The following is a 13,708-nucleotide window of genomic DNA, read 5'->3' as shown; positions in this document are numbered from 1 at the left end:
TGTGAAATCTGTACAGAGCTTTCTGGGGTTCGCTAACTATTACAGACATTTCATCAAAGACTTTTCCAAAATCATACTCCCCATAACCAGTCTGCTGGGAAAAACACCCCATTTGATTGGAGCAGAGAGGCAGATCAGGCATTTGAGGCATTGAAGGAACGATTCACCCAGGCTCCCATCTTACGACACCCTGACCCCTGCTTGCCGTTTGTGGTAGAAACGGATGCCTCGCAGTATGCATTAGGAGGAGTGTTGTCTCAAAGGTACCTGGATACAGGACAACTGCACCATGTTGCATTCTACTCCAAGAAACTCACTCCTTGTGAGGTGAGCTATTCCATCTCCGATAAAGAGCTGTTGGCTATTAAACGAGCTTGTGAGGAGTGGAGGCACTCCCTCCTTGGAGCACGTCACACAGTCGAAATATATACTGACCATTGGAACCTCCTGTTTCTGAAAACTACTAGAGCCTTGATTCCACGTCAGCTAAGATGGTCTCTGTTTTTTTCTGATGATGATTCTGCTATCAAGTACAGACCCGGACCACAGAATGGTAAGGCAGATGCGGTATCCCGAAGGGAGGAACCCACAGAACCTCTCATAGACGAAAGAATGGAACCTTCTGCCATCCTCCCTGCTTCTGCCTTCCCGGAAAAGACCTTTGCTTTCCTCATCTCTCAGGACTTCCTCGAGGATGTAAAAGTATCTCTAGCCAACATAGATAGCCACACATGGATACAAGAAGACCCTGAACATCGGAGTACCACCGGAGATCTGCTATACCATTGCCATGCCTTATACGTGCCACAAGCTGCCCTCCAGCTACAGGTGCTGGCCTGGGCTCATGACTCTACACTAGGAGGACACTTAGGGGAATAGAAAACCATTGCTAGTATTGAGAGATCCTTTTGGTGGCCCTCTCTAGGAAAGGACACCAAAGAATACCTAAAGAACTGCACCGTTTGTGCCCCGGGAAAAGCCAGTCATTCTAAACCAGTGGGTTTACTGCGACCTATACCTATACCTCCTTTTCTGTGGCACACAGTATCTATGGATTTCATAGTTGAAATGCCCCCCTGTGAAGGATATACTACTATCTTGGTAATCATTGACCATTTGACTAAAATGGAGCATTTCATTCTGCTAAAAAGACTACCTACCTCTTCAGAACTAGCAGTGGTTTTTCTACAGCATGTGGTGAGTGCACATGGAATCCCAAGAATCCTTATTACAGACCTAGGAACACAGTTCTCTTCACGTTTTTGGACAGTGCTTTGCACTACTATGAATATAGATGCCCGTTTGTCCACTAGTTACCATCCCAAGACCGACGGAAAAACAGAAAGGCTCAATCAAACCTTGGAACAATAGCTATGATGTTACACTCTTCAAAACACCTCGGACTGGAATCCCCTAATCTGGATGGCAGAATTTGCATACAACAATGCCGAACATTCCACTTTGGGATGTTCGCCCTTCTTTTCTCTATGGGTTACATCCGGACATGCTCCCCTTCGACTGGCCCGTTGTGTCGAAACACCCCACCATACAGGAACACCATGCCCATTTAAGAGCAGTGCTCATCGATGCTAAGCACCAGTTAGCCATATCCCAGACAGCACAAAAGCGTTTCGCAGACACAAAAAGGGCTCTGGAACCCGTGTATCAAGTGGGAGAAAAGGTATGGTTGTCCACAAAAAACTTGCATCTCAAAGGTGTGGGCAAATTAGCTCCAAAATACATCAGACCTTATGGGATTGAGGAGATTATCAACCCTGTGGCAGTACCTTTATCACTACCTCCCTCTTGGCACATACACCCTGTGTTCCACACACAGATTACCGTCTAGACCATTCCCCTTGAAATAGACGGGCAGGAAGAGTAAGAAGTCAGAGAAATACTAGACTACCGAATAATCAGAGGTCGAGTGCAGTACTTAGTGGACTGGAATGGGTATGGGGTAGAGATTAGGACCTGGGAACCCGCCAGCAACCTGCATTGCCCTCTCTTATTGGACCGCTTTCATGCTAATAATCCCGGTAAACCAGGTCAACCGCCGAGACGGCGGTCATTAAGGGGTGGTTCTTTTGCACTCACGGGCCATGTACAAGGACGTAGAGTGCTGGGCATGCATCCCTCTTCCCTCCTTACCAAAAGAATGCATGGGTATGAATGCGCAGTATTATTGAGACTACTGGGGAGCACGCAGAACACAAGAGACTACAACTCCCAAAATCCTTGTGTTCGACTCACCGGATACAGACTCCGTCGTTACCGCCCATGCAGAGACTACAAAGCCCCTCCTCCAGAGAGGATCGGGGCTTGACAAACTTCCCGTTCCTGATCGGAGCTCCAGAAAGCGGAAGGTGTTCCCCGCAGATTGCTGAAGTCTCCGTGTTCCAGTTTGAAAGCTGCTCTATGGAGCCTTTGTGTTCTTGTTTCCAGCTTTGTCTTCCTTCGAGTGGATTCCTGTTGCAGAGCTCCGCATAGCGGAAGATATTCCCCGCTGGAATTGCTGAGTTTCCGTGTTCCTATTTTCACGCAGCCGCCGTCGAGCGGACGGATCCGTTCTGCATTTTCCTACCCGCGCGACCCGAGGGGCCCGAATCGCTCGTTACCAGTGCGCTACTGAGAGGGGCGTGAGTTCATTTCGCATTTCTAAAGGCACCTTGAACGCGCGACAATTACAGGTATTTAAGTGTGCTTACAGAAAGGACAGAGCAGGGGCGCTTTTTCTGCAGTTACTGTTTTCACCTTTGCTGATTTGATTCTTCACCTAATGGATTATGCTGTGAAGTACCAGCATAACTTTATGTATGTTTGTGCTACCTCCTTTGACAAACCTGAATCCAGGCAAAACTACATTTAGCCCCTTGTGAGTGTGGTTTGGAGTTTCAGGATTTCCTTTCCTCAGAGTACCTCTTTCCAGTATGCAAGGAACTGCAGTGTTATGCTTGTAAGTGGTGAGATTTACATATAACAGTTTGGTGTGATTGTTCTCGTTTATGTCCTTCTCGAATCCCTGGCATCCTCTCTCCTGTACCTATATAGTTACCTCAAAAGAACTCCTACACTTCCGTACTGACGTTGTATTTCAGAAGAGAGAAGCAGGACTAGGAAGAGCTGTTGGTCTGCAGTATTTATTGTTTTGTCCCCTTCCCTTTTCCCCGGGGTGCATTTGTGCACAGTAGTGTCTACTTCACTCTGTGTGGGGTTGCGCCCAGGGTAATAGTTAGGCTTTTCTGCATGTCATCGCTCCTGCTGTCAATCTTCTGAGGTTAGAGGCATCATCTTATCTTGAGCTACTGATTCCCAACAAGGTGTTTTGATACCTAATCAGTTTGCTAATTACTATCACAGCATGAGAATCCAGGATGGCTGGTTATTACAGCCAGGAATTCTTAGACCGAGGCAGAGATTTTTTTATTTATATTTTAAAAAATGTCTAAGTTTACCACTAAATCAAATTGTTGGTAATTATTCTAAAGATGCATTGATGATTACTAACGCATTTTCCCCACGTTACTCACGTAGAAAAACAACTTTTATTTGCAAACATGATCTTTTTGTACCATAGGATAAGCTATCTTAGACTATTAAAGAGAGAAGAGCTTTTATCTCCTCTTGCTTTTGGGACATGTTCCAAAATACGCATCCTGGCGGACTGGTTTTGGGTCACAGCTACTGCCAACAAGTAAATAGTATGCTTTTAAACATGTCAAAATGGTTTCCTTTGACATGGACATCTGTAGTATTGCACAGTATTACACACAGCTATTAAGAATTCCAATGGAAGGCCCTAATTCAGACTTTGTAAGGCATTTATAAGTGTGGAATAAATAAATATATGCATACGCACACATGTGAAATTTATCTTGTTTGCCACATTTTCTTGTGCCATAACACACTGGCTATATTTACAAGTTTAATATGCTAGTTTAGAAGTTTCATACACTACTTGGGGCTGTCTAAACCTTTCACCATGTTTTTAGGGGTCAGAGCATATGCACAGGGTAGTCCAAAAATACTCAAAATCTCAGGAAACCATGAAAAAAGTTACATTTGCTACAGTCAAGTAATATCCTTGGCACACCCCATGGGCTAGGGGAATAGTATCTAACAGTTCTCCTGTCAGGCCGTACCGAACCTTTGCTTCCAGGTTCTCATATAAAGTATGCAAGATTTTCACCAATGGAACCTCCAACCCAAAGTCCAACAGCATCAACCAAGGTTTTGATCTATTAACACAGCTGAAAGCTGTAGACAAATCCATAAATGCCAGGTACAGCTGACAGCGCTTGCCGATTGTATACATGCCAATGATCAAATTCAAGTTCATCACCGTTTCACTGAACCCAGCCCCTGACTAAACCCGCATTCGAAGGGACACTATACTATTGACAGTGTAGGTGACTTCAGGGTATGCACAACAAGCCTTCCCCGACCAAAGGGATGTGATGCTGGAAAAGTCTCAGTACCAGTGCTAGGAATGCTTTTTTCAGAATATATTCACAACAGTCTCATTCACCTGGAGTTTGGTCTTGTCCAGTAAAAATATGAATGTTTGGGCCTGCCGGCGAAACACTAGTATCAGGTCCTCAAAGTCCCAGAAGCATCAATGAAGGATGTGCTCAAAGCAATATAGGAAGAAAAGGCCAATCCCTGGTATAGCTACATGCAGAAGGCTGTGGTGGCACTAAAACTGACAACTGAAAACTGGTCAGGGGAAGGCACAAACCGCACTGCCATTAAGATTGCCATTGACAAGTTCACCAACTGTATAGAGAACAGGATATGACCAGACACAAGGACATGAAAGGACTGCTAGGCCTAATTGTGTCCTATGAGGCAAACTACATAGATATTTGCACCAAGCACTGGGAAGGAAATGCCTAAAAGACATTCAGTAGGCCAGACTGGTGCCCCTGTGAACAAAAGAGATAAACCGAGGGTGGAAATCTTTAGCACATATATTTAAATATAGGTTCTCCCAATACACAGAGGAGTCCCTGTTACATCTGAGATGCTGCTGTTCAGCCTTGCTACAACTACGATGCAAGCTGCTAAAACAAATCTGCCTGTCAAAAGGAGTAAGGACATGGGAAGAAGCAGTACCAGCCTTTTTCTCCAGTTCTGCAGACTTGGCCAATTTCAGGAAATACGTGACAGAGGTGATTACGCCGGATTCTTATCTCTTTATATCTTAACTTACCAATTCTAAGAATCCTCGGTCGACTGGATCTTTTTATCTGCTGAGAAGTGTAATGGGGAGAAAACCAATACATTCACCGCCAACAGTATGGACCAATCAACTTAGACTCTGGAAGGACCACTGACTCCGACTTACAATTTAGGGGTTTTATTACAAAGCCAAAAATAACTGAACATACAAGCACCTCATGGCGAGGTTGAAGAAATACATGGGCACTAATACAAAGTTAATTCTACAAACTAGTCTAATCCGGTGTAGTATGAAAAGGATAAGCAGTTCTAAAAAGATTAAACAAGCAACAACTGCTCCAATATCTAAAAGTCAGTCTTCATCAGTTATTACAAAAAGGAAAAATAATAAGTTAATTCTGTCCCTACACTAACACTAAGGTGACATCCCTACTTAGCATTTCTCCCAAGCATGATCCATAAAAGGTGTCAGCTTGTCAAGACTTCCTAAGAAGTACACTCACGTTGGAAGGGTCAGTAGCCAAAGATAAGTCTTCCTTCTAAGAATCGAACCCTTCTCCTACCCTCCTAACTGTTCTCTGCTCGCTTATCCCTTGGAGCACTATCCCTAATACAAAATGATCATTCAGTAGAACAGGCCCCTGTAACACCTCCTTTGGCCAGGCACCTCTCGTAGGTAACTTTCCACCGAAACTTGTACTCCGTCCAGCAACGGTTGATATGTCCTTGGGTCCCAGGCTTCTTCAGCGCACACCCAATTATCAGCATTCCACGATACACTGCTTCAGGTCTCCTCCATACCTAACTCCTAAAACAAAGAGCGTCAGTCTAACTAACGAAGACGATGTCCTTGCACCTGCAACAGAAAGCCTGTGAAAAAAGCAACCTTGCATGCACAAGAAATCTGCTGACTGTCTTCAACTGAGAGCTCTTCCAGGAAAATGCATTTCGGCCTACACAAGTGAGCTGACATAAGAAATGGCAAATAGGCCTTTCATAGCAAAACGTGAACATTCATTTAGGCCTTTATACATCCAGGACTACAGGCATTATGAAACATTGCATCTATAAGCATTACATTTCTACACCTTAAGGCACATTTAGTTCTCTACACGTGCAGACTTTTATGGTACACGTTTAAATCAAATGCATTACATTACACATGAACTGATTCGTTGAGCATTTGCAATAAGCAATGACATTTTAAATATCGTTTTACCTTTTTAACTAACACAAACCAATTTCCTAACATTACACATACATTGTTCATTATTACGTCCACATTTTCTAATGATTAATACTTAGTTCAACACAAGAATATATACGAGTTCGTACTATCCATAATAATGATGCAACCCTACAATTTTCAGAATATTATGACGCTCTATCAGAGGCATGAACTCTGCGGAGCAAATTAAGGGGACCCGGCGATAATAAAGAAAAGAAAGACGGATATGTGCCCGATAGCTGGTAGAGGCAGTCAAAAGTTTTTTTAATGAGCAATGCAATCTTTTGGTTACTTTGTTCCTCATCATTGAGCACTGCATACTGTGCGTAGGTTCTTTTAAATGGAAAATCTTCACTAAAAAATGTCTGCACTTTAATGCCCGCTAATCACTTAATAGAAAGAATGAGCGAGGAATCTTATGAAGCTGTAAACCAGGCAAGAGTCGAGCCGGAAGGCACAAACATTTTGTACGTGTTATACCGGAGCACATTTTTAAAAATAGTGGTATAAAAAAACATTGGCACTTTAGGAGGCAAGCAGCTAAAAGTCCAGGATGTGCATGCCTTAATGACAACAGGCATTACAATTAACTAAGTATGATCCGATGGCAAGTAACCATACACTGATCGTGAGTGTGCAGGGAGATATTGGGGCAGATTATCAAGGACGGGCGATAAATTATCGCCGCTTTAGCGGCAGAAAACTGCCACTAAAGCGGGGATAATGGGCTTGATAATATGCCCTTGTGAATTCCAATAGAAGCCCATGTTGTGGTGTCAACATGGGCTTCTATTGGAATTCTCAAGGGCATATTATAAAGCCCATTATCGCCGCTTTAGTGCCAGTTTTTTGCGGCTAAAGCGGCGATAATTTATCGCCGTGCTTGATAATATGCCCCATAGATTTTTTTTTATTATCGGGCATTAACACTTAAGCTGCTTTTAACAATTACGGGGCATATTATCAAGACAGGCAAGCCGCTTTAGCGGCAGAAAACTGCCGCTAAAACGGCGATAATGGCCTTGATAATATGCTCTATAGAATTCCAATTGAAGCCCATGTTAGATGTGAAGGCCATCCAACCTGAGTTTCAATTGGAATACCATAGAGTATATTATCAAGCCCATTATCGCCGGTTTAGAGGCAGTTTTCTGCTGCTAAAGCGGCGATAATTTTATCTCCTGTCTTGATAATATGCCCCTAAGTGTAGTTAACAAGTTACAGTAAAAAAAAAAGTGTATGTACCTTGTAAGGTGTAAACTACATTTTTATTGAAACTCAACGTATTTTACATATTTTAAGTGCCTGTACAGAATGGGGAAATTGCAATGATTTTAAGTAAATATGCAATATATTTTTTCATTCATTTTATTCTGTCTAGGGTGACAAATGGTCCCCTATGTTAAAGATAGGAATTATTGTAGAAAGGGACCAGGAGGTAGGAATCTTGCTACTTAACGAGTTATTGAAAACATTCGTTTTCAGGGCCTCACCAGAGGTCCATATTACACTCAATTAGATCCATAGGAGTGCCGCCTGCATGGCCCCACAGCTTGCGGTGCCGTTTTTTAAAGATTGGGATTATTTTAGAAAGGGACCAGGAGACTTGGGGACCTTGCTACTTAAAGAGTTATTGAAAACAGTTGTTATAAGGGCCCCCCAAAGTACATATTACACTCAGTTAGATCCATCAGGACGCCGTCTGGCCACAGAGCTTTACCATTCAGACTTTTCCTGATAGCTATCATAACTGTCTGCAGGGTGACAAACATTGTTGGTGAATGAGATAGTTTACCTCTCAAGGGTTTGCTCAAGCACCCTTCTTCCACCAAGTAGTAAATAGCACTAAAATGATGTGCGACCCAAGCCATGACGGGGACACTACAATTCAAAAGGGGGTTAGGGGGAGGCTCCCTTTGTTTGATATTATTAACCATGTCCCAGAAAAGCTTAATATTCTTAATAAATGATGCACTTTCCAGGAGCTCCCAGTCCCTAATATTTAGTGTCTTCTTCCTAGACCTCAGAGTATTTTTATAGAATTTACAAGCATCACACACCATGATGGGATCTTTCGGAATGGTAGAGAGGGCCTTCCTTAACCTGAAATTAGCTAAGAAGCGGTGGATGTCGAACCAACGTAGGTTCGCCTGTCCACGCCTAATCGGGTGAAGTAGTAGCCGCCTGATTCTCAGATTTACGTAGTCAAAGTTCAAAAAGACAAAAATAGCGTGACATGAGACTTTAACAACATGGCAAGGGTGGCCCCCGAGTCTTCCAGATGCAGCACTAGCCTTAATTTGTTGCTGGTGTACTGAGCAATAAGTATTGAAGCCTCAGAGGAGATAGTTTTGTGCACTAAAAGTTGTCCTACTGCATTCAGAGCATTATGGTCACCCCATTCTGTCGCTAGGATGGTACCATGCAGCATCCATGATGAGAAATTTCTAGTTGCAAACATATAATCTATAATTGAGACCCTACCATGCCCTCCAAAGGGGCCAGCATTGGTGCATCTGTACTGAACAATTCAAACAGATCAACAAAATCATGCTCAGCAAGATACCTACTTACGGTCTCCCCCTGCTATCTGGTTTCACCCAGAGGAGTGCAAAACATTCCATGCCCTGTACCTTATAGTCAGTCCCTAACTTGACGTTAAAATCCCTGCAGAGGAGGTAGTTAGGCTGTGACATATGTTTGACTCTTATGGACTTCAAGTCTGCAAGTAAAGCAAATAAACATTTCCAATGCATACATACAGAATTTGATAAATCATTACAAAAAATAATAAGTACCTAATTTGTCCTTTTTAAGCAAGGCCATAACAGCCAAGCTTTTCTGTATCTAAAACTGAGACTTCCACTTTCAGATTCAAATTGACCCATACCGATAAAACACCTTGGGTCTACCATGTGCATAGGGTATAGCAGGGCAAGAGTAACACATAAAGCAGGGGCAGGAAAGATAAGTGGGGCCCAGGTTTGCTGTAATACCACAAAATCATATTTTGCAACTACGTTTAGCCAAGCTGGGTTAATAACCTTACCTTTTAAGCTAGCAAAGTTCCAACTCAGCAAAATAAAACAACCCCCGTGCCTCTGGGCCCTTCATACGAACCCTGTTGCCCAAACAATTAGCAGTCTCAAGAAGAGTGAAGGAAAGAGCAGAGTTATGCTCTTGGGTTCCATCTAGAAGTCAATACACATTGGAAATGACATCAAAAGGATTCAAGTTCAAGTTCAAGAAAGCTTTATTCGATTGTGGACAAACAATCATAAAGCACAGTAGCAGCATTTCATACATGTTAAAATTCATATAGAGTATATTTAAACAAATTGATCAAAACATTATTAAACTTCACGAGCATTCCTGAGATTTTAAAGAGAAACATCTAAAATAGAGATAATTGTTTTCTTAGACACAGAACTTATTTCAAGAAAGTTACTGTTCTAAAAACAGTATGTACATTGTCTAATTGTTTTAGTGCCAGAAGAGCAGGTCGACATTAGCAAAGCCCGAACCGTTCTAACACAGGGACTATACTCATTCTCCTAACATTAAAATACAATTTACAAAAAAGAAGAACGTGAATCGAGGTCAACTTGGAGATTTTATCACAGGAGCACAACTGTAAGACTTGGGACCAGTCATTGGCTTTGGGCAGAGTAACTAATCTATAAAATATTCCCAAGCGGAAGCGAGTTAAAAGGAACCTGTCAAAATCACTCAGGACCAAGGTGAGGTAGGGTTGAATATTAAAAGTAGTTAAAATCAATTGGTTAAGCAGGACTGTAGGTTTTGCAATATCATTTGATTGCCTGGCGGAGTCTAGTAGAGACAAGCCCTTTGCTTTTAGTTCCTTCCTAGTTATTTCCCCGATGGTACTGGGGTTGGTAAAAAACTCTGGATGTTCAAGATCTTGAAAAAACCTTTGAACATAGGTTATCGATGGGCTCTTCAGGGCCCTATCCAGTTTCAAAACGTCCAGAACAATATCTCTGTTTAGTTTTGTCTCTTCCTTTGTCCAGAGTCTGCGCCATAACAGCACAGGCTCAATTTTTATTAGATCTGAAACAAAGGAGAGCCCCAACTCTGCGTGACATATACTTGCGGAAGTGCCGTTAGGGACAGATAAGATATATTTAAAAAAAGAGTTTTCTACTCTTTGAATGGGAAGCAAATCAACTGGTCCCCAGGCCCCATCCCATAGATTGCTGCTGAGACACTTTTAGCTCTATATATTTTGATGAGCCGCTCCGGTGGTCTTTTTCCAAGTTTAATCGCAAAAACTGGGCAGATGTGGTACGCAGTAGTGCCAATTTTTTTGCCGACACCACCTGTGACCAGGAGTCATTGTGTGCAAAAAGAAGGCCCAAGTATGAACATTTTTTAGTGACTCCGATCTTTTGTCCTGACACAAACATATGTTTAGGTATTTTGATGCCAGAACCACAGCGCATGATGAAGGTCTTAGAAGAATTGATTATTAGTCCTATCTCGTACATAAATTTGGAAAAGCTGTCCAATACCCTCGGCAGCCCTATATTGGTACGGGACATCAGTTCTGCATCATCTACATATAAGAGGGCTGGGGAAGGTCGTCCCGCCACTTCAGGGAAGTCATCATCTTTTAAAAGGGCCTCTCCCAGACCATTTATATACAAATTAAAAAGAAACGGAACAAGGACACAACCTTGCCTGACTCCACTTTTGATTGGGAAGTGAGCAGAACGTTCACCCTGCAGGCCACAGCGCACTCATGCATTTGCATCACTATAAAAGCGTTTAAGAAAATAAATAATCTGTGAGTCAACCCCAATCATGTCTAAAATTGACCAAAGTTTGATATGGATCACGCAATCAAATGCGGCTGTGAGGTCAACGAAAGCTAAAAATAGATACCCCACCTTGGCCCTGGTGTATTTACCAACTAAAAGAAACAGGTTCAGACCCTGCTCGACGGTGCCTACGCCGGCTTGAAAGCCATATTGCAGGTCCAACAGGACAGAGTTCTCCTCCGCCCACACTGGGAGGCGTTCCAGTATTATTTTGCCTGCTACTTTTGTTATAGCTTCTAGTAATAAAATGGGCCTATAGCATGTCGGGTCCTGTCTGTCCCCCTATTTAAAAATGGGGACAATAGTTGATTCTACCCAGGTCAGTGGAAAGTCTGCTTCACAGCTAGCATTTAGAACTTGCATCAAGAGAGGTCCCCATAGAGTGAGTAGTATTAGATTTAAACAGGTCTATTGTTATACCATCGGGACCAGGTGCCTTGCCACCCTTACCAACAGACAAGGCCTGCTTTACTTCATCCAAAGTAAACATTAGTGCTTTTGCTTGGGATAGGAGGTTCAAATTACAAACATCCTGGTCGGGGCAGTCCGTCAGAAAAGGATTTCCCGTGCCCTGATAAACCTTGGTGAAATTATGAATCCATTGCTCCTCAGTTATTGCTATTTCAAGTGATGGACTGTCCTCTCTAGACAGGAAAGGGGCCCCAACAAATTTCCAGAAAGCCATGCTGTCATTAAGCGCTGACGCGGTAAGTAATGCATCCCACACCTCTTTCTTGATGGTGGCTTTCCTGTCCCTGATTGCTAATTTGTATGCATCTCTGGCCGCCTTTACTTCAGTGTTAATTCTTGGGATTTTATGTAGTACCTTTTTTAGATGGGAATAAGCTTGTGTGCACCTGGTGTCAAACCATCCTTTATTGGGGCCCTTGGTGTTACTGCGTTTAGTTAAAGACTCTATAACGGCATTTGAGATGGCCTGAAATGAAGCTAGGATAACTTCTGGGGTGGCTGTATCACTCAGGCACATCTCTACCGCTAGTTTAGTTTAGCCCAGCACTGATTTGACCAGAGGATCTTGATCCACCATGGTCCAACGCGAGGAATACCCATTAGTGCTCTTTATGGCTAGATTGCCTGGCAGGTGATTGTTCTTTTCCGATCTTAAAATAATATTGGACGGAAATGAGAATGCTAGTCAAAGAGGGAAATGATCGCTAAGGGAGTTATCAGACACACAAAAAATTGAGTATTTGAACGTACCTATTTGAGACTAGGACATAATCAATAGTGCAGCAAAAAACCCTACCATTGAATGTGCGGGGCATGGGGGCGGGGATTGGGCACATTTCATTAGCAAATCCCAAGTCAAGGGTGAAAATAAGCTTATTAAATTGTTCCCCCAAAACTGAAAGCCAAAAATGGGATACACATGCCCCTTCATCGTTTAGCCCTTCACATAATTTATCCCCAGCATTCGCACATAAGGTACAGTTAAAATCACCTGCCAAAATCAGCATTGAATATTTACTACTACCTGCATTTTTTAACGTTTTTAACATGTTGTAAATCACAGCCCTCACATTATCAGAGGGAATATTATTGTATAGGTTAATAACTACAATTGAGTGCATAGAGTCTAGGTCCAGTTTAACTAGTTGCTAATACTTATCATGTGCATACAATGTTACCTTTTTAGAGTTAATAATGCTTGATATGTATATGCAAAGGCATCTCTTAGCCCTACCACTCAGGCTGCTAACTGCTGGCCTATGGTAAGTCCTATACCCATTCAGGTGGACCGCCTCCTTAATCCAGGGCTCCTGAAAGCACAGGATCTCAAACTGGCTAATCAGTTCTCCCCATAAAGGATTATTTAACTTTATTATTTTCCAAGAGAGAACTTTGCAAAGGTCAGATTTACTTCTCACTGGATGTTTAACTGTATCTGTCTTAGTTACATCTTCTCTGATGTTATTAAGGGGTAGAGAAATATTTAGGGGTTCCAGAGGACCATAGGATGGTCTAATATTCCCTTCTAACTCTATTTGAACCACTGGACTATCACAAGGCTTGGAGTGACTGGAGGATAGGCCAATTAAGTCCTCACTAGGAGGGCTAATAAATTGTCCGACACTGGGCCCTTCCACAACAGAAGTTGAAGGTGCTCGGATTCCCATGTGCAGTCAATCTATATCCGCCAGTGTGCGTGGAGCATCAAAGTGTTTAAACAGCGGGATTGGGAATCTGGGCTCCCTGAAGCTCCTCGAGAGGCCTCCCAAAGAAGTAGTACCTTGAGGATCAAAGGGATTTGGTGGTTTGTAGAAATAGCCCAGTGCAAGGATATGTATGTCACTAGGATTGGGGGTCCCAGAGTTACTTCTCTCCAGAATTGTACGCACCAGAAAAGGTGAGCTAACAGTTAACACAACACAATCCCCTTGGAGAGTCTTCTTTGAGGGGCCAACTCAATCTATTCTACGGGCCATTTTAAATTCAG

Source organism: Lissotriton helveticus, chromosome 6, assembly GCF_964261635.1.
Source record: "Lissotriton helveticus chromosome 6, aLisHel1.1, whole genome shotgun sequence".
Classification (NCBI taxonomy): Eukaryota; Metazoa; Chordata; class Amphibia; order Caudata; family Salamandridae; genus Lissotriton; species Lissotriton helveticus.
The sequence above is the reverse complement of the archived record's forward strand: the minus strand, read 5'-3'. Positions refer to the sequence as shown.